The sequence below is a fragment of the Leucoraja erinacea genome, chromosome 26 (assembly GCF_028641065.1).
Source record: "Leucoraja erinacea ecotype New England chromosome 26, Leri_hhj_1, whole genome shotgun sequence".
Taxonomy (NCBI): Eukaryota; Metazoa; Chordata; class Chondrichthyes; order Rajiformes; family Rajidae; genus Leucoraja; species Leucoraja erinaceus.
This window is the reverse complement of record NC_073402.1, coordinates 23445829-23468066: the sequence shown is the minus strand read 5'-3', so window position 1 is coordinate 23468066 and position 22238 is coordinate 23445829. Positions and strand designations below refer to the sequence as shown.

The 22238-nt window shown below is 43.1% G+C and overlaps 1 protein-coding gene across 1 annotated transcript in view; it reads right to left on the bottom strand.

Annotated features, from left to right (window-relative positions):
- The window catches only part of LOC129709826 (PR domain zinc finger protein 1-like), a 135608-nt gene extending 121261 nt beyond the window's left edge, over window positions 1–14347 (bottom strand). The window contains exon 1 of the mRNA XM_055656436.1: window positions 13851–14347. The gene's annotated coding sequence lies outside the window, so the exon portion shown is untranslated. The remainder of the gene's footprint in view (window positions 1–13850) is intronic.
- Between the last annotated feature and the right edge of the window lie 7891 nt (window positions 14348–22238).

The window sequence follows — 22238 nt, the reverse complement described above, 5'->3', positions numbered from 1 at the left end:
ACTTTCGATTTTCCAGCATCTGCAGTTCCTTCTTAAACACAAAATCTGCCAGCACTTTGCTTCTAATTAAAGATTCCAGCATCTTCTGTGTACATGCAGTTTCTCCCTGACTATTGGCACAGGGATCGGCTGAAATTCCATCACTGTCTGAACTCGATATGTGGTCAACAGCAACAACAGCATCATATGGATTCAATTGGATTCCTTAGTATGTAAAGAAGACAGGGCTAGGGGAAACTATAAGCTTCTGAACTAAGGCTGTATCCAACACAAATATTTTTATATCAGGGGAGCAGTAATATTATCTTGAGATCCAAAATTATTTGTCATAACTTAGTTTTAAGCACTTTTGGCATGGAGAGAGATGAGAGAACCGGTCCACTAGTTTCAGTGTGACACAATCCTTAATCCCTTTTGCTTCTTTGTTTACCTGCCTCGCACCACATTTATAATCCAATTTCTTTGAACACAAAACATGAATGCAGTTTCTGTTCTGGGGACAATATTGGCACGGTGACACAGCAGTAGTGTTGCTGCCTTATAGCGGCAGAGATGCGGGTTCAATCCTGACTATGGGTGCTGTCTGTACGGAGTTTGTACGTTCTACCCGTGATTGCGTGGTTTTTCCCCAGGCGCTCTGGTTTCCTGCCACACTCCAAAGACGTACAGATTTGCAGGTTAATTGACTTTGGGGAAAAATTGTAAATTGTCCCTAGTGTGTAGGATAGTGCTGGTGTAAATGGATCACTAGTCGGCATGGACTCTGTGGGCCGAAGGGCCTGTTCTTCTGCTATTCCTCTAACTAAACTTTGTGTCTGACCTCAAAAATGTGCAATAGAGTCCAGTATCATGAAACACATGTCCAGCCCAATTTATATGCCAAGTGTAGACTAACAAGCCTACTTCTGTTAGACTTAAAGGGAGCCTGAGCAGGTTACCAGCTAGTGCTGGGAATCTGACTCCGTTTGACCCATTTGCATCTAATCTGCCTTCTAGAAAAAAAACATAGAAAATAGGTGATGGAGTAGGTGATTCAATATGATCATGGCTAATCATCCAAAATCAGTACCCCGTTCCTGCTTTTTCCCCATTTTCCTTGATTCCGTTAGCCCTAAGAGCTAAATCTAACTCTCTCTTGAAAACATTCAGTGAATTGGCCTCCACTGCCTTCTGTGGCAGAGAATTCCACAGATTCGCTACTCTTTGGGTGAAAAAGATTTTCCTCATCTCAGTCCTAAATGGCCTACCCCTTATTCTTAAACTGTGACCCCTGGTTCTGGACTCCCCCTACATCGGGAACCTTTTTCCTGAATCTAACCTGTCCAATCCCATAAGAATTTTATATTTTTCTAAAAGATTCCCTCTTATCCTTCTAAATTCCAATGTATGAATGAATGAATGAATGAATGAATGAATGAATGGATGAATGAATGGATGAATACATACAAGTCCAGTCAACACTTCTCAATGGAAGTGTCTCCCATTGCCTTCATCAAGCATACATCCATCATCTAACCCACCTTTCCACCAACTGATCTGTGACCCAAACTGAAACATCCTCTGTCAACATTGAAAAACACCCCCCTGCCACCAGCTCCCAAGGGCAGATGGCATTCCCCAACTATCACCAGCTCTAATGTTCAGAAATCAAACTTTTGCACCTCAGACCACATCTTTCTTTGTGATATGATCTTTGCAGAATTACATCAATGGAAGTCGAGGCAACGCACAAAAATCAAAATGTACACACATCTGTGCCATCTGTTTCATCCCTGTTTACTAGCACACGACAAGAAACAGAAAGACCTCCCTTAACATTGGCTGTTGTGTCAAGTTGAAACCACAGAAATGGCCATTCGTCCCTGCAACCCCAAGCCCCATGTAGGTCTGTTCATACATATCATCTCATTTTATTGACACAGCCTTCCACTCATTTCTCCCTCCCACACCTAATTTTATATAGAGGCTTGCTCATCCCTCAACTACTTTCTGTGGTTCCGCACGCGAACTGCTCTCCCTAATTCCCTGCTGTCTTTTTTAATTATTGCTTATTATTCTGTCTCCAAGTTTTGGTTTCACTGGCATGTGGAGAAATATCTGCATCTATCACATCAAACCATTTCACCATGTTAAAGATTTTATCTCTCTTCAAGGGTGTGGCCCTCTAATCATTCTGCTCTTTCTTGTTAACTAGCACCATTTATCGCCTCTCACCTGCAGCTATCTAATGCCTCACACACCAGCAATGAACAATTGAACCTACGAATGTTGAGTCTCAAGGCTTTTTAATCTTTCTTTATACCTGCAAGCTATTATAATGCAATGGGTCAGACCCGCTGAGTTATTCCAGCACTTTGTGTCTTTTTTGTAAACCAATATCTCCAGTTCTTGGTGTCTATATTTATACATGCATTGAAGTGAGTCCTGTTGATATAAGTAATACTGTCACTGCCCATTGCTGGCACATCTTGCCACATGCAACTTTATCAGAAAGAAGCTCAGCCCCTGATCTACTGGAAGTGAATCCCATCTTCAACCACAGGAAGCAAGTTTTACCACTGAGTTACTGGAAGCAAAACCAAACCCTTTTGAGTTTTTGGAAAGCGAGGCCACACACCTAACTGATTACTCAATCTCCATGGTGTCACAAGAGAAATTATGCAAGATTGTTTATGTACTTCATTTCTGGACCAATCTTTTAATGTAATCTGAAATAACAAACAAAAATGAAAGTACTCTGTGAAAGGTCACGGTGGCGCAGCGGTAGAGTTGCTACCTTACAGCGAATGCAGCATTGGAGACCCCGGTTCGATCCAGACTACGGGTGCTGTCTGCACGGAGTGTGTGCGTTCTCCCCGTGACCTGCGTGGGTTTTCTCCGAGATCTTAGGTTTCTCCCCACACTCCAAAGACTGCAACGGTTGCTGCAAAGACTGCAGAGGGTGGTGAAAATTGCCTAACGCATCACCGGTTCCTCGCTCCCCTCCATTGAGTCTGTCCAAAGCAAGCGCTGTCTGCGGAAGGAGCTCAGCATCGCCAAGGACTGCTCTCACCCCAACCATGGACTGTTTACCCTCCTACCATCCGGGAGGCGCTACAGTGCTCTCCGTTGCCGAACCAGCAGGTCGAGGAACAGCTTCTTTCCGGCGGCTGTCACTCTACTCAACAACGTACCTCGGTGACTGCCAATCACCACCCCCCCCCGGACACTTATTATTATTTATTCAAATCGTTTGCTATGTCGCTCTTCCAGGGAGATGCTAAATGCATTTCGTTGTCACTGTACTGTACACTGACAATGACAATTAAAATTGAATCTGAATCTGAATCTGAATCTGAACGGTTAATTGGCTTGGTAAATGTAAAAATTGTCCCCAGTGGGTGTAGGATAGTGTTAATGTGCGGCCGGTACGGACCCAGTGGGCCGAAGGGCCTGTTTCTGCACTGTATCTCTAAACTAAACTAAACTACTCGTTAATTAGGCCCCATCCTGTGGGGGAAAAAAACAGTTTTGATATTTCAGGTCAATATTTCAGGTCAATAATCATTGATGAAAATGTATTGATCTCCATTATGCCCAAAGATCCTAGATCTAGGATCTTTGATTCTGCCTGCAGTCCTGAGCCAAGATTCCTAAGCAAGGGTAACAATGTTTCCCTCCCCGCAGATGCCGTCTGATCTTCTGAGTTCCGGGACTTGCTCAGTTTTTTATCAAGTTTATGGCCATCGGAGAATTTTGAATGAATCAAGTGGGTTTATTTGACTAATTATTCAGAAAGCACACATCAAAATCATAAATTGCCACTTTAAGAAATGTAATTCTGTTTTAAAAAAAAAATCAGTTTATGGTTTCAGGAAAAAAACATGACTGTTATGGTGCCAGACTTTTGTAAAATACTAATGGTTCACTTATGTATTTTGGGAAAAGAAATTTGTGTCCTTCATTAACTTCAATAGTTAATTCTTAACTACTCTTGGATACGACCTTATAAACTATTGGTTTTGTTATTGGGTAAGGTAAGGGCGTAATGAGTTTACTGGGCAGAATTACGAAATTATCCATTTAGTAGGAAATATAGAAAACCTGAATAACCTAGGTAGGAAGGCAAGTATTGTGTTATATTTTATTAATCGATAATTAGATTATGGGAGCAAAGTAAACCAATTGATGTTGTCAAGGGTTGGGTGGGAAGAGTCCTTAAGTACTGTGTAGATTTTGGGCCCCTTACCCAAAAAATTAGTGAGAGATCGAGCAACTGTCCATATGGTGCCAGCGCAATAACCTGGCCCTCAACACCAGCAAAACCAAGGAACTGATTGTGGACATTGGAAGGAGTAGGAGGGGGACCCACAGCTCCATTTATATCAACGGGTCGATGGTTGAAAGGGTCAAGAACTTCAAATTCCTGGGCGTGCACATCTCTGAAGATCTTTCCTGGTCCGAGAACACTAATGCAATTATCAAAAAAGCTCATCAGCGCCTCTACTTCCTGAGAAGATTACGGAGAGCCGGATTGTCAAGGAAGACTCTCTCTAACTTCTACAGGTGCACAGTCGAGAGCATGCTGACCGGTTGCATCGTGGCTTGGTTCGGCAATTTGAGCGCCCTGGAGAGGAAAAGACTACAAAAAGTAGTAAACACTGCCCAGTCCATCATCGGCTCTGACCTTCCTTCCATCGAGGGGATTTATCGCAGTCGCTACCTCAAAAAGGCTGGCAGTATCATCAAAGACCCACACCATCCTGCCCACACACTCATCTCTCTGCTACCTTCAGGTAGAAGGTACAGGAGCCTGAAGACTGCAACAACCAGGTTCAGGAATAGCTACTTCCCCACAGCCATCAGGCTATTAAACCTGGCTCAGACAAAACTCTGATTATTAATAACCACTTTCTGTTATTTGCACTTTACCAGTTTATTTATTCATGTGTGTATATATTTATATCATGGTATATGGACACATTTATCTGTTTTGTAATAAATGCCTACTATTTTCTGTGTGCTTAAGCAAAGCAAGAATTTCATTGTCCTATACAGGGACACATGACAATAATCTCACTTGAACTTGAACTTGAAAAGGATATACTTGACTTGAAATGGGTGCACCAACTGTTCGAACGAGATGGACTCTGGAGTGGGAGGGTTGACATATGAGTAGATGATCCATGGAATGGGCTTATATATTCATATGGCTACATAATTGTTCTCATGATGCTGGAGTTATTCAGCAAAATGAGATTGAAATTGAGTAAATCTAGATTGATCTAGAGTAAATCACACTTGCTAACATTTCCACGATGAATGCCACCTATTGCATTTCGTTGTCTCTGTACTGTACACTGACAATGACAATTAAAATTGAATCTGAATCTGAATCTGAATCTGATCTGAGATTGTTGACTGTGTCCTTATGGCCACTAACAATTTCCATGTCAAGGAATACTTCTGGTTCAGATAAAATTCATATTTTTTCATGTTACAAGAAAACTGGAATTTATTTTGTTTTCAGTTTGATATGTCAATAACTGAAATAAAACAAACAAAAAAATCATTAAATGATTCTTATGGAAGTAAATAGAGAAAAATACCAATCAAGGGCAGGGGGTGTTTACTGATAACTGCAGTAAGTGTCATAGTGTTTACTTGAATTGCAACTTTTAACCAAATTCTCCACTTTGAACAAGGTATTTTGTTTTGAAGAAATATTAGAGCATACAAAATGTTCTGTAAACTCTTTTTGAATCATTCAGAAATGTTGGCTAATTATTTTAGTACTTTTTTTAGTTTAGTCTTCTTATTGAGTCCACACACAAGATTAGAAGGTGTTCAACTTCTCGGCATCTGCATACAATGGTGTCTGTCTTGTTGCTTCTTGTTGCTTCTTGTGCTGGTGGTGGTGGAAACAGGGCCGCGACGTGAACGCTCTTTCCTTGACCCATTTCGTTTAGTTTAGTTTAAAGATACAGCGTGGAATCGAGTCTGCACTGACCGGCCTTCCCCTACACTAACACTTTCCTACACCCACTGGGGACAATTTACTTTTATATCAAGCTAATTAACCTACAAACCTGTACGTCTTTGGATGACTACTCTTGCTTACTTTTGCATAGTGGTGCCAATCGTGCCTAAAAAAAATTTCTGAAAATGTATAATATATTTTATATGAAAACATAATTTCCACGAAGTCCAGCACCACAAAGTCAATGTGAACAACTGCTCTCCGTAAGAAAAGTGCAGAAAACAATCAGATTATCCACACTAAAATGTGAGCATAATTTAAAAATTGCTTCTTTTTTGTGAGTTGTGTGGCAGAATCAATTTATATCTGTAAATATATTTAATAGTCTCCTGATTAAATTGTGAAAACAGGCATAGAATCTGTCTTCCTGAATGAACATGCAAACATCCGCTTTATTATGTGCGGGTCTGGTTCTCTGAGTATAAATTGCAGAAGATGCAAAAGGGATTTAAAGGGATTATATTAGAATTGAAAGGTTATAATTATCAGCAAAGATTAACTAGACCTGAGCTTTCTTCTTAAGAAATGTGGAGATGAACTACAAATTGTCCCGGTTCACTAAGCACTTCGTGCTTTGTTGGGATTTTGGGGATTTTAATCTATTGAACTTTTTTTTGTTTGTTATGTTATCGATGAGTAGTGTGTATGGGAACAGCTTCATCCAAGACCACAAGAAATTGCAGAGAGTTGTGGACATAAGGTCAGAAGTAATAGGAGCAGAATTAGGCCATTCGGCCCATTGTCTACTCCGCCATTCAATCATGGCTGATCTATCTCTCCCTCCTAACCCCATTCTCCTGCCTTCTCCCCATAACTCCTGACACCTGTACTAATCAAGCATCTATTTATCTCTGCTTTAAAAATATCCATTGACTTGGCCTCCACTGCCTTCTACGGCAAAGAATTCCACAGAATCACCATCCTCTGACTAAATAAATTCCTTCTCATCCCCTTCCTGAAGGAATGATCTTTAATTCTGAGGCTATGACCTCTAAGAGGCTATAATTCTGAGGCTATGACTCTCCCACTAGTGAAAATACACTCTCCACATCCACCCTATCCAAGCCTTACACCATCCGGTAAGTTTGAATGAGGTCCTCCCTCATTCTTCCAAACGCCAGCAAGTACAGGCCCAGTGCCGTCAAATGCTCATCATAAGTTAACCCAGCCCAGACCATCACACATTACCAGCTTCCCTTCAATTGACTCCATCTATACTTCACGCTGCCTCAGCAAGGCCACCAGCATAATCAGGGGCCAGTCTCACCCTGGTCACTCAGTGTTCTCACCTCTGCCATCAGGCAAGAGGTAAAGAGGTTTGAAAGAGCACACCTCCTAATTCAGAAACAGTTTCTTCACACTGTTAACGTGCAACTGAGCAGCGACAGTGCGGTCCTGACCTCCAATCAACATCATCGGAGACCTTTGAACTATCTTTAATCGGACTTTAATATTATATCTTGCACTGAATGTTGTATATTTTATCCTTGCACACTGGACAGCTTAATTGTATTCATATATAGTCTTTACTCTAACTGGATGGCATGCAAACAATACCAATAATACACTAAATTAAACAGCTTATCAACTAAATTAAAATTTCATTGCTCTGTTTTCAATACATATGACAATTAAATACACAAAAAAGCTGGAGAAACTCAGCGGGTGCAGCAGCATCTATGGAGCGAAGGAAATAGGCAACGTTTTGGGCCGAAACGTTGCCTATTTCCTTCGCTCCCTTCAAGAACCTTCGATTCTCCAGCATCTGCAGTTCCTACTTAAACGCTGACAATTAAATACACCTGACTCCTGAAAATCTGCTGGAGGCTTTCTAAATTATAAAAGGGTTTCATAGGATAGATAGTATGCTCAAGAGTCAACCATCATGGCAAGACTGTTTAATTGTCAAATCGACCGAAAACAGAGCAAGATAATTATTGCTTGCAGCAACGTAACCGCTCTGTAAAGAAACAGAACTCATAGAGAGCACAAAAGACAAAATAAAGTTCAATATAAGGAGTGGAGAGGGCCAAAACTAACAAGATTCACCAAGAAATCTAACATTAATTTATTCGCTCATAGAATGGGGAAATTGTGAAGTCAGTGCCACAGAGAGGGGTTGAGTTTAATTTAATAGGATGCAAAGAAAAATCATAGGAAGAATGAAAGGGTTCATTGATGGGATGATAAAGAGGCTAAAATGGAGCATTTGGATTAATTAGGTCAAACAGCTTAGAAACATAGAAACATAGAAATTAGGTGCAGGAGTAGGCCATTCGGCCCTTCGAGCCTGCACTGCCATTCAATATGATCATGGCTGATCATCCAACTCAGTATCCTGTACCTGCCTTCTCTCCATACCCCCTGATCCCTTTAGCCACAAGGGCCACATCTAACTCCCTCTTAAATATAGCCAATGAACCGGCCTCAACTACCTTCTGTGGCAGAGAATTCCATAGATTCACCACTCTCTGTGTGAAAAATATTTTTCTCATCTCGGTCCTAAAAGATTTCCCCCTTATCCTTAAACTGTGACCCCTAGTTCTGGACTTCCCCAACATCAGGAACAATCTTCCTGCATCTAGCCTGTCCAACCCCTTAAGAATGTTGTAAGTTTCTATAAGATCCCCCTCAATCTTCTAAATTCTAGCGAGTACAAGCCGAGTCTATCCAGTCTTTCTTCATATGAAAATCCTGACATCCCAGGAATCAGTCTGGTGAACCTTCTCTGTACTCCCTCTGTGGCAAGAATATCTTTCCTCAGATTAGGAGACCAAAACTATACGCAATACTCCAGGTGTGGTCTCACCAAGACCCCGTACAACTGCAGTAGAACCTCCCTGCTCCTATACTTAAATCCTTTTGCTATGAATGCTAACATACCATTCGCTTTCTTCACTGCCTGCTGCACCTGCATGCCTACTTTCAATGACTGGTGTACCATGACACCCAGGTCTCGTTGCATCTCCCCTTTTCCTAATCGGCCACCATTCAGAAGCACAAGAAGCGCATCGCCATTGTATGCAGATGCCGAGAAGTGTGTTCTTGTGATGTGCACTCAATAAGGAGAAGAAGAATGGTATTCATTTAAAAACTAGACAGTGAGAGTGGAGGGAGGCAAGGTTTGTGGGTTTCACGGCCTCCAGAAATTTAACACAGAAAAATGCAAAGTGATTCATTTGGATAGAAAGGAAATGCAGAGTACAAAAAGCAGAGGGAAACAGAAAAACCAAGGTGTTTGTTTAAAAAAAAATTATTATAAAAAGACACAAAGAGAATTAAATGGCAGTATGCGTTTGGGGCACATATCCGGAGGGAAAATATGGCACCATTTAGTCATTGGAGCAAACAACTCTGTCAAGTTGGATTTCTTTTGCCTGGCCATATCAAAGATCGACCATGCTCATTCAAGTCGGCAATTAATAGCTTCCTGTTTTTCAATGAACATTGCAACTACCCACAGCCAGAGAATAACATCTTTGCTCGCTGACAGTTTGAAGAATGCATTAACTTCTGCGAAGTAAAAAACAGATTGGCGGCTTGGATCCAATCAACAAAGAGTCCCATTCTTACAGGAACACGATAATTACAGGGTAGGCCAGACTGAGGAACAGTATCTACATGTTCCAAGACACACCATCCATCCTCTATGCCAAAGTAAGCTATAATTTGGAGCCATATAATTCTTATTTATTGATGTTTACATCCCGGGATTGTGTTTTCACTGAAGAGCACAGCACACAGAAAGCTGCAGAGTGCCTCATTACAACATACCTTTCAGCATTCTCCTCGCAGCAGTTTCAGGTAAATACATTTAGTTTTTACAAGGAATAGGGTTGCTATGATGAACCCTGGACATAGAAACTGAAAAAAATAGGTGCAGGAGTAGACCATGCGGCCCTTGAGACAGCAGCGCCATTCAATATGATCATGGCTGACCATCCAAAATCAGTACCCCATTCGGCTTTTCCCCCATATCTTTTGATTCCCTTAGCCCTAAGAGCTAAATCTAACTCTCTCTTGAAAACCGAGTGGCTCCCACCGTCAAGAGTCAAGAGTGTTTTATTGTCATATGTCACAGACAGAACAATGAAATGCTTACATGCAGCAGCACAACAGAATATGTAAACATAGTACTCTGTAATCAATGAGAAATATATTATATATATATATATATATATACATAATATATATACGCACACATATACATGCACATAAAAAGAACCAGCCAATAATTGTTTTGTTTGGGCAACATGGTGGTGCAGCGGTAGAGTTGCTGCCTTACAACGCTTGTAGCACCGCAGACCCAGGTTCGATCCCGAGTCCGGGCGCTCTCTGTACGGAGTTTGTACGTTCTCCCTGTGACCGCGTGGGTTTTCTCCGAGATCTTCTATTTCCTCCCACACTCCAAAGACGTACAGGTTTGTAGGTTAATTGGGTTGGTAAAAGTAAAAATCGTCCCTTGTGTGTGTAGGACAATGTTAATATGTGGGGATCGCTGGTCGGCACAGACCCAGTGGGCCAAAGGGCCTGTTTCTGCGCTGTATCTCTAAACCAAACTAAACTAAATTAGCGCAAAAAGACAAAACCAATGCCTCCAAGTTTATATCGTTCAAGCTTATTTGCACGTGGGGTTTAACCAACTTTTTAAAAGGAGGAGCCGAAGAGATTAAACTCAATGTAAAAGAAAATCTCCATATAAATTAAGCATCACCCACACACCTGATATGGTCAGGGTGAGTTGGATTAAAATCAGGCCTTTTGAATTTCAAGTATAATTCTTGCCATTTCTGATGCTATTTTGCAGTGTGTTTCAACATTTCCTGCCTTCTCTCCTCTCCAATTGCTATCTCTCGTATTCTCTATTCTACTCTCTCTCTCTCTCTCTCTCTCTCTCTCTCTCTCTCTCTCTCTCGCTCTCTCTCTCGCTCTCGCTCTCGCTCTCTCTCTCTCTCCTTTATTAATACAGAATTGAAGACAAATATTCTTGCATCTCACTAATCAAACAAACGCAGAGATCATGATGCACAGAATATCTACCACAGAATATCTGTGGATAGAGTGGATCTGGAGAGGATGGTTTCACAAGTGGGAGAGTCTAGGACCAGAGGTCGCAGCCTCAGAATACAAGGACGTTCCATTAGGAAGGAGATGAGGAGGGTCAGAGGGTGGTGAATCTATGGAATTCCTTGCCACAGAAGGCTGTGGAGGCTGTCAATGGATATTTTTAATGCAGAGATAGATTCTTGATTAGTACAGGTGTCTGGGTTTAGAAGGCAGGAGAATGTGGTCGAGGGAAAGATAGATCAGCCATGATTGAATGGCAGACTAGACGATGGGCCGAACGGCCTAATTCTGCTCCAATCACTTATGATCATGAAACGTACAAAGGAGATATATATATTAACTCTGTTACATGCCTCTCTAATTTCCTGAGTAGCCTAAATGACAAGTATTTGGTTATGAAGTCATGGTAAGATACAACATGTAAACAGGCCCTTCAACATATCAACCACATTTACCCTAATCCTAAATTATTCCATATACAAAAATCTCTCCACATTTCCACCAACCCTCCCCAGATTCTACCACTTGGGAGCAACGTAAAGTGGCCAATTAACCAACCGACCAGCACGACTTTGGGATTTGCAAGGAAACTGGAGAAGCCGGACAAAACCTATCCTGAGAATGGGGAGAAGCAAATCATTCCTCCCATCGCTTTCTTCCATTCGCCCTTCCTTGGCCGGAGCCAAGCTGATTCCACTTCTCCATCATTATCTGCTGAACCAAGATTGTTTCTGTGCATTGTACTGATTCTGACCCCTAATATTCAGGAAGAAACTACAGATGCTGGTTTAAATCGAAGATAGACACAAAATGCTGGAGTAACTCAGCGGGACAAGCAGCATCTCTGGAGAGAAGGAACGGGTGACATCCAAAATGTCACCCATTCCTTCTCTCCAGAGACGCTGCCTGTTCCGCTGTGTTACAACAGCATGTTGTGTCTATCCCTAATATTCAGGGACAGTTTCTTCCCAGCTGTTATCAGGCCACTGAATCATCCTACCACAAACGTGAGCAGTGCTGATCTACTATCTACCGCTTTGCTGACCCTCGCACTATCCTTGATCAGTATTTGCTGGCTTTACCTCGCACTAAATGTTATTCCCTTATCATGTATCTATACACTGTAAGTGGCTCGATTGTAATCATTCATTGTCTTTCTGTTGACTGGATACCACACAACCAAAGCTTTTCACTGTACCTCGGTACACGTGACAATAAACCAAACTGAACTGATAATTGCATTAATACAATTGTTTTTCCTCTTTAGCTGTCATTCAACTAATATTCAAGTACCACCTTTGTCACCATCAGAATAACCCATCATTGGAAAAGCCTACGCCTTCCCATGGAGAGTTGTGATTAGATCAAGATACAGATACCTACCGTACCAACTATGAAAAGGAGCTTGTGTGTGGTGTAGGTAGTAGACATGTTGTTTTCACACTAACATATTACTTGGTCTAACACATTTCATGAGCCAGATTGGGTCTCACTGAAGGTCTTGGGCTGTGTCATCAGTTAAGAGCCCGTCCCACTTTCACGACCTAATTCACAAACTTTTTTATTCGCGGACATTTTTCATCAGGCTAGAAAAAACACCCCGACCTACTTGATGCCACGAGTACCTACGACTAGCATCACGGCCTACCTACGACCTCCTACCACCTCGTGACGACCATGCTGCGAGCATGAGTCAAGGGCAAACTCGACAGAGGTCGTGAATTAGGTCATGAAAGGGGGACAGGCCCTTTACCAGTCATTGTCACACAAGAACATGCCTTTAGTGAGCTGTGCTGTCTCTAAAGGAGACACCTGCTGAATTCACTGCTACTGGGGTACCAAGGATGGACTCCCATGACTACCACGTTGGGGACCAGCTGGATGTTGAGGCAGCGGGAACTGCTTTTATTTCTGGCATAAGAAAGAGTGGAAACGCAAATTAGGATAGAAAAGTACATGGAGTCATTGACACCCCTCACCAAGGGCAAGCCTGTAGTCCTGGCCAAACCAGGTGAACACTCTGCTTACTGATCCCTGGCAAGTGTCCAGAATCGCAGGCAATATCCCTGACATAAACTGTGAGATTTCGCAAGTATCTTTAGCTCCAACTGCATAGAACTGATGCATAAAAGTTGATTCACACAAAGGATGGTGGGTGTATTGAACAAGCTGCCAGAAGAGGTACAGATAAGGCAGGGACTATTGCAACATTTAAGAAACAATGAGACAGGTACATGGATTAGAGGGATGTGGGCCAAACGCAGGTATGTGGAACAAGTATTGATGGGACATGTTGGTCAGTGTGGGCAAGTTGGGCTTAAGGGCCTGCTTTCACTCTATGACTCTATAAAGGTTGACCAACATGGGCACCTTGAGATCTACTACCAATGTATTTTGTAGCCTTGTTCTGAATCCACAGTTGTGCCAGCAAGTTGCATCCATTGTCAATGGAACATCATTTTTGATGTTTCCTCAGTGGACAGATATGTCCTCCTACTGACGGCCCTTTCCCATCTTCTTCCATTCTCCTCTAGCTTCCACGGAGTCGCATGTCATCACTTTACACTCCCGGTCAAGCTACATTCCAAGGAGAATGCCTGCCGATGAACTCAGTTCTGCCACTGGTTTGGACAAAAGACTGGAAGTCAACATAATGTCATTCACCATCTGGCATACCACACCCTATCGACCGCTGCTACTTAGCCATAGACTAAGCACATAACATCACAACAACGGCCAGCAAAATAAATCAATCCACACTAACCTGTTATTAGTTGATCCAAAATAAAAATAGAAAATGTTGGAGTTGCAGAATCACAGAACGGGCGCAGCGTTCAATGGTTGCGGCCCATCAAGTCCACACCATCTCCATGCAAGGGCAGTTCATGTTCGCCTGCCCAATACACCTCCTCCACTGGAGTACTGGCCTGGCTACTCCCCAGCAGACGTGTGGACCATTCAGATCGAAACAGAGATAGTATCATAGTTGAGCTTGGAGAAACATTGTTTGAATACCTCTGTTAGTTAAAGAAAACATTGAGCATGCGGGGAATGTTTCATTGCAAGTCAGAGTGTCGACTTTCCAGTTGGGTGTAAGAAGGTGGAGCATTGTGAAGAGAGGACGGTTTGTTGAAGGAGCAGTGGGAGAAATGTACAAGGAAGTGGCTTGGAAAATAAGTGGTCACGTCATTTGTATTGTAATTAATTTATTAGCCAAGTATGTAAAAACATACAAAGAATTTGGTTTGCCATACAGTCATAGCAAAAATGCAACAAGACTCACAACTACACATAAACATCCACCACAGCTCACTGTGATGGAAGGAAATAATGTATTATCTTCTTCCCTCCTTTTCTCCCGCGATTGGGGCAGTTGAACCATCCCCAGTCAGGGCGATTGAAGCTCCCGCAGCCAGCGATGGAAGCTCCTGTGATCCGATGTGATCGGGGCAGTCGAAGTTCCTGCGGTAGGAGCTCCCAAAGCCGATCCCTGACCAAGGGACCGCGAGCTCCGCTATGTTAAGTCCAGAGGTTTCTGCGGTTGGAGCTCCCAAAGTCGATCTCCAACAATGAAACCAACTGAAAAGTGACCCACCAGAGATGGCAGCAATTACTGGTTTAGCAACACTTCAATATTATCTCTTTACTTAAAAACATTCGAGCGTGGTGGATTTTAGACGTACGATTTTAGAGATACAGCGTGCAAACAGGCCCGTGGCCCCCACCAAGTCCACACCGACCAGCGATCACCCCGTCCACCAACACGATTCAACGCACTATCCTCCATACTGGGGACAATTTACAATTTTACCAAAACCAATTACCGTACAAACCTGAGTACCCGGAGAAAACCTATGCGGTCACAAGGAAAACATACAAACTCTATTTGTACAGATGGCACCAATGGTCAGAATCGAACCCGGGTCTCTGGCGCTATAAAGCAGCAACTCTACCGCTGCGCTACGGAGTCACACATTTGTCAATGGATGAAGTGAACTGTACTGGACTAACCAATCTACCTATTCCATCCAATTGGTTAGGGTATAAAACGGGCATCAAATCCACAAATCATTGAATCATTGAAATCTACCTCAGTACCCTAATCTATATACGTGATTAGAGCACTTATCCACGGGTTACACAAATCAGGCAGGCTGCATAAATTCAATGGTTACATCAACAATATTGACCAGCAGTTACATACTCCTTGTGCTTTAGAGTTTTGTCTTTAGACTTTAAAGACGCAGCGTAGAAACAGGCCCTTCAGCCCACTGAGTCCCCACCGACCAGCAATCATTCACACACTATCACTATCCTACAAACTAAGGGCAGTTTTACAATTACAGAAGCCAATTAACCTACAAACCTGCAAATCTTTGGAATGTGGAATGAAACCAGAGCACCCGGAGAAAACCCACATGGTCACAGGAAGAATGTGCAAACTGCATACAGACAGCACCCGTAGTCAGGATCGAACCCGGGCTTCTGGTGCTGTAAGACAGCAACTCTACCGCTGCGCCAGTGTGCTGCAAGTTGTGCAGTCGTAGAAATATACAGCATAGAAATAGGTCCACAAGCCCACCAAGTCCACTCTGATTATCAAACACCCATTAACGCTAACCCTACATTGATCACTTTTTTTATTTTTATATTCTCCCCACATTCCCATCAACTCCCCCCAGTTTCTCCCGCTCATCCACACCCTTTGGGCAATTTACAGCGGACTAGGAACCTACCAGCCCGCACATCCTTGGGACGTGGGAGGAAACCAGAGCACCCGATGGAAGCCAAGCCCGCAGGGTGACAGCAGGGAGAAAGTGCAAACACCAGCCTGTAGCTACCGCTGTTTAGATTGTGAGATGCCACTGTTGCCAATAATGATATGATGAGATATGGGGAGACAACAGAGGCCAGGTGAAAACTTGCAGCGTTTTCAGAAGATTGTGTGATTGTGCGAGGAATCTGATCAAGAAGAATGAGATTCCTCAAATTCTAAGTGGACAGGACTTGTAGTGGGACAGGATATAGGAGGCAGAGTTCCCACTTAGCTTGTACAGACAAGATGGGAGACTTCCACAAAGATCAATTAAATAACCATATAACCATATAACCATATAACAATTACAGCACGGAAACAGGCCATCTCAGCCCTACAAGTCCGTGCCGAACAAATTTCTTTTCCCCTTAGTCCCACCTGCCTGCACTCATACCATAACCCTCCATTCCCTTCTCATCCATATGCCTATCCAATTTATTTTTAAATGATACCAATGAACCTGCCTCCACCACTTCCACTGGAAGCTCATTCCACACCGCTACCACTCTCTGAGTAAAGAAGTTCCCCCTCATATTACCCCTAAACTTCTGTCCCTTAAAATAGTTGAAGTTAAAGCCCTGTCCCATTATACGAGTTCATTCAAGAGTTCTCCCGAGTTTGCCCTGATTCGAGCTCGGAGATTTACAGTAATGGCCGCTTGTAGGTACTCGGGGCTCTCGTGGACATTTTTCAACAAGTTGAAAAATCTTCACGAGTCTTCCTGAGCTTACTGCGTTTCCCAAGTACCTGCCTTTAGCGTTACGAGCCGCTAAGAGACGTCCCCAAGCTCCGACGTACCCGCTACGTACATTCTACGTGCTTCCACGAGTTTGATTTGTTTTTAAACTCGGGAGAGCTCTTGAATGAACTCGCACCGTGTAACTCGGCATTTAGAGATTTTAAAAATCTATGGATGAGTGTTTCAGCAGCAGATAAACTGAACCAGTAACAACTTGGATGTGGAAATAGACAATATTAAGGTTTTTTGGTTTACTTTAGTCCAACATAGAGATACAGATCGGAAGCAGTTCCATCAGTCCGCCAAGTCCGCACCAACCAGCGATCACACCAGCACTACAATTTTACTGAAGCCAATTAACCTACAAAAATGTACGTCTTTAGAGTGTGGGAGGAAACCAGAGCACCCAGAGAAAACCTTTGTGGTTACGAGGAGACCGTACAAACTCCATATGGACAGCACCCATAGTCAGGATCAAAACCAGGTATCTGGCACTGTAAGGCAGCAACTCTACTGCTGCGCCACCGTGCCACCGGATATGTGGTCAAATATTCTAGGCAAGGAAGAAATAGTGGAACCTGTGGAACCTTTTAGTTCTAAGTATCATCCTTTTCCATGTTGATGTTTTCCTGTGTTGTACTAAGAGAACCTAAAGGGCTCAATCTGACGCAGACTGTTCACACTCTCTCCCCTTAACGCACATTAATTCAGATTTGCATTCATTCCTTTAGATTAAAATAGAGTTCAAGGTCTCAGTTCTGTTCCATCAATCATGTATCGCTGCTAATTAAACAGGGAAAACATTGCGATTTAATCTTTATTTTACCAGGACAGAAGCTGATCTTTGTGCGAGCAAAACAGGCAATTTAACTTGACAATGTATCAAACAGGAGCAAGCATGACTTTAATCAACGTTAGTTTTAAACAGCGAAACTCCCACGTCAAATGATAGATCTGCAATTACTGGTTCCACCTGAGTGGGTGAGTACCAACTTGTTGTAAAAAAGTTCATCCTCTCGAAGCATGATCTCAGCTACGTAACATGTCAGAGGAGATTAATTTATTGACATTGTTTAATTTATTGACATCATCCTACTGCCTTTCCCTTGTAGAATGGGCGGCATGGTGGCGCAGCGGTAGAGTTGGTGCCTGACAGCGCCAGAGACCCAGGTTCGATCCTGACTACGGGTGCTGTCTGTACAGAGTTTGTACGTTTTATCCATGACCTGCGTGGGTTTTCTCCAGGACCTCCACTTGCCTCCCACACTCCAAGGCATACAGGTTTGTCGGTTAATTGGCTTGGTCTAATTGTAAATTGTCCCTAGTATGTGTAGGATAGTGTAAGTGTTCAGGGATCGCTGGTCGGCGCGGACTCAGTGGGCCGAAGGGCCTGTTTCTGCACTGTATCTCTAAACTAAACTAAACTCGACCAAACTAAACTAATCTAAAATTGTTTCACTCCAAAATGTTTGCCTCAGTTCCACTACATTGCACCTGAAATCAGGATTATTTCAGTGGTGCATTTAACTGACCACAAAGTAGAGAGAGAAGTTATTTCCGTGTGGATGAAGGTTCCATTCGAAAGGCCATTCATCTGAAACCACTCTCTTTCTCCCTGCATAGAAGCTGGCCAGCCTCTGCAATCTTTCACAAGAAACTGCAGATGCTGGAATCTAGAGCAAAGAACAAACTGCTGGAGGAACTCAGCGGGTCAGGAGACATCTGTGGAGCAAACCAGCAAACAACATTTTACTTTGGGACCCTTCTGCAAGACTGGAATAGAGGGGAGATAGTTGATTGAAAGTGGTGAGCTGGGAGATAGAGGTGATATGGGTGTATCAGTTCTAAAGAGAAGAAACACAGGTAGAGGGTTTTGCTCTCGCTGAGTACCAAAATGGTGGCACTCGAATAAATCTGCTACCTTACAAAGAGAAAATTAAATTGCGGCCATTTCTCCCCTCTGAGGTCCCATAGAACAATGTTCAAGAAAAGATGGGAAGTTGCCTCTGGTGTCCAGAGCTTATACTTCTCTCTTAGCCAGTGACAACTAATTTAAAATAGATTGCAGAAAATGCTGGAATCAGTTTGCTGGTCGGGCAGCACCTGTGGGGACAGAAAGAAAATTAACATTTCAGTTTCATGAACTTCCATCAGTTTACTTAACTTTAGAACGTCACTGTTTGGTTATGAAATGTGTTCTTTGAAAGCACATTCAAGAAGGAACTGCAGATGCTGGAAAATCGAAGGTAGACAAAAATGCTGGAGAAACTCAGCGGGTGCGGCAGCATCTATGGAGCGAAGGAGATAGGCAACGTTTTGGGCCGAGACCCTTAACCCTTATTTGAAAGCAGTGAAGAGTGGGCGGAGCAAGATGACTGGTTATCCTTATGCGTAAACAAATAGTAGATTTCTTCTGAGGTGGTGCACAAAGAGTTGCCACGTTTCCGACATGCGTCTTATATCAAGTCATAGACTCCTACACCATGGAAACAGGCCCTTCGGCCCAACTTGCCCACACCAACCAAGATGCCCCATCTATGTTATTCCCACCTGCCTCCGCTGGAAGCTTGTTCCATATACCCCTCACTCTCTACGTGAAAAAGTTGCTCCTCGGATTCCTACTAAATCTTTCCCCTCTCACCTTTAAACTTTCGTCCACTTGTTTGTGGTTCCCTGACTCTGGTTAAAAGACTCTGTGCATTCACCCTATCTGTCCCCTTCATGATTGATTCAGTATCAGGCTCTAAAAACATATTGTGTCTTATCTTGGCCTTATTGTCCTGGCTGGCTGGCAACGGCACTGGGTGTAGGGGTTGGCATGACCTGAGCCAATCTCTAGCAAATTCTTTGCAACCTCATCTGTTCCAAGGAGAACAATTCCCTGCTTTTACATTCTATCATAACTGAGGTCTTTCACCATTTAATAAATCTCTTTCGCTCACCCGCTAAAGTCTAACGTGCGCTGCTCAATGCTCAACACAATACCCCTGTTGTGGCTGAACAAATGTTTTGCAAAAGGGCTCATCACAGTGTCTTTGCTCTTGTGCTTGCACCCTTTCTGACTCAGAGACCAGAGCATTATCATGAGTCAAGCTGGCACTTAGCAGTTGCCGCACATCTGTACATAATATAACAGGGCTGCAGTTAAATGAGACGTTCCATTCTAATTACCCGGCCATTATTGCAGCAAGATGCGACATGATAATTCACTCCCACTCACTGGCCTCATGCACATCCACAACAAGTCAGATCAACAGGGTGATTAAGCACATGCAAAGTAACCGCTAACGTTCTGGAAAAGCAAAAACAAAATCATTTTATAATTAATTGCCAAATTTCCAGTTATTTCCATTTATTTTTACAAATTAAACCTAATCCCGGTCTCAAACCTGCTGATGGATCACTATGTTTTTTTAATTAATCAATTAGTGTCGGCACAATCCCTGAAATGTCTGATACATGTTGTGCAGTACCCGATGAAACATAGAACATAGAACATAGAACGTGGAAAAGGACAGAACAAGAATAGGCCCTTCGGCCCATTATATCCCTGCCAACATGATGCCATGATAAACTAATCTCATCTGCCTGCACGTGATCCGTATCTCTACATCCTCCGCATATCCATGTTCCTATCCCAAATGTTCTTAAATGCCACTTTCATATCTGCCTCCACCATCAACCCTAGCAGCACGTTCCCAGCATTCGCCACCATCTGTTTAAAAAAAACATGCCCCGTACGTGCAAAGGATTTGAGTATAGGAGCAGGCAGGTTCCACTGCAGTTGTACAGGGTCTTGGTGAGACCACACCTGGAGTATTGTGTACAGTTTTGGTCTCCAAATCTGAGGAAAGACATTCTTGCCATAGAGGGAGTACAGAGAGGGTTCACCAGACTGATTCCTGGGATGTCAGGACTTTCATATGAAGAAAGACTGGATAGACTCGGCTTATACTCGCTAGAATTTAGAAGATTGAGAGGGGATCTTATAGAAACTTACAAAACTCTTAAGGGGTTGGACAGGCTAGATGCAGGAAGATTGTTCCCGATGTTGGGGAAGTCCAGGACAAGGGGTCACAGTTTAAGGATAAAGGGGAAATCTTTTAGGACCGAGATTAGAATTGTATTTTTCACACAGAGAATGGTGAATCTCTGGAACTCTCTGCCACAGAAGGTAGTTGAGGCCAGTTCATTGGCTATATTTAAGAGGGAGTTAGATGTGGCCCTTGTGGCTAAAGGGATCAGGGGGTATGGAGAGAAGGAAGGTACAGGATACTGAGTTGGATGATCAGCCATGATCATATTGAATGGCGGTGCATGCTCGAAGCACGAATGGCCTACTCCTGCACCTATTTTCTATGTTTCTATGTTTCTATGTACATCTCCTATACGTTTTGCCCTCTAATCTTTGACATTTCTAGGACTAGAAAGCCGGAGTAGCTCAGCAGGATAGACAGCATCTCTGGAGAGAAGGAATGGGTGACGTTTCGGGTCGAGACCCTTCTTCAGACTGATTAAAGATAGTCCGAGGGTCTCCAATGAGGGTAACAGCACTGCGGGAGTACTATCATCTAACTAACTGTATAATTCAAGACTGTCGTTCAACACTGGGGTACAACATTCTTCTGACACATCTGGTGGATAATTTTAGATTAGACGATTCTGAGACTTAGGCAATCAGTTGCTTGACTGGGTTGTGAAACAGCTCCTCCTGTTTTGCATGTGCACAGTGTTGGCGCTAAGGCCTTTGTACTTGAGCGTGCTGGGCGTTTCTTTGCCTAGGTTGATGCTAGGAATTCTGTCTGGTTCTGCTCATGTTATTGTTTTTAGTCACAGGTTGATGCAACTGAATGGCTGTCGAGCCACTTCAGGGAACAAGTGAGAAGCAACCGCTTTGATTTGGGTATGAAGGCTTGGTGGGCCAGACTCACTGAGGGCAGAATTTTGCCCTGCAGGAGAGCAAAGAGTTTGTGTGACAATCAAATGCCGACAATGACATAAGCTTATCGCTCCATTTTGTCCATTCTTTGTGGCCTCTTGATTACAAGTCCAGCAAAATAACCATTGTGCTTGTAAACTCAATGATGACTAATTCTCCCCTTATGGAAATTATACAATTTCAAAGAATTGTTCCTGTGCAGATTTGATAGGTTTTAGACTGAATTTTAAATCCTCTCTGCCTCTCTCTAAAGTGTGCCTTAGTTAGTCATTGAGCCCAACTTCCGCATGCCAACCATGTGTACTGGTCCCACCTGCCTGCGTTTAGCCCATACCCTTCTAAAGGGAGGGGGTTGGAGGGGAGCAGCAAGGAGGCAGAGTATGAGGGAAATGTGTGTACATCCAGGTGGGGCACAGGGAAGAGGGGGTGGGGGGAGAGGGGTTGCACTATAGGGAAGGAGGGATTGTTGTCGGTGAGTTACCTAGCATTGGTAAATTCAACGTTCATACTGTTAGGCTGTAAGCTACCCAAGCTGAATATGAGTGCTGTTCCTGCAGTTTGAATGTGGCCTCACTCTGGCAATGGAGGAGGCCCAGGACAGGAAAGTCAGTGTGGGAATGAGAAAGGGAGTTAAAAAGTGGATCCAGTAGGCCATGGT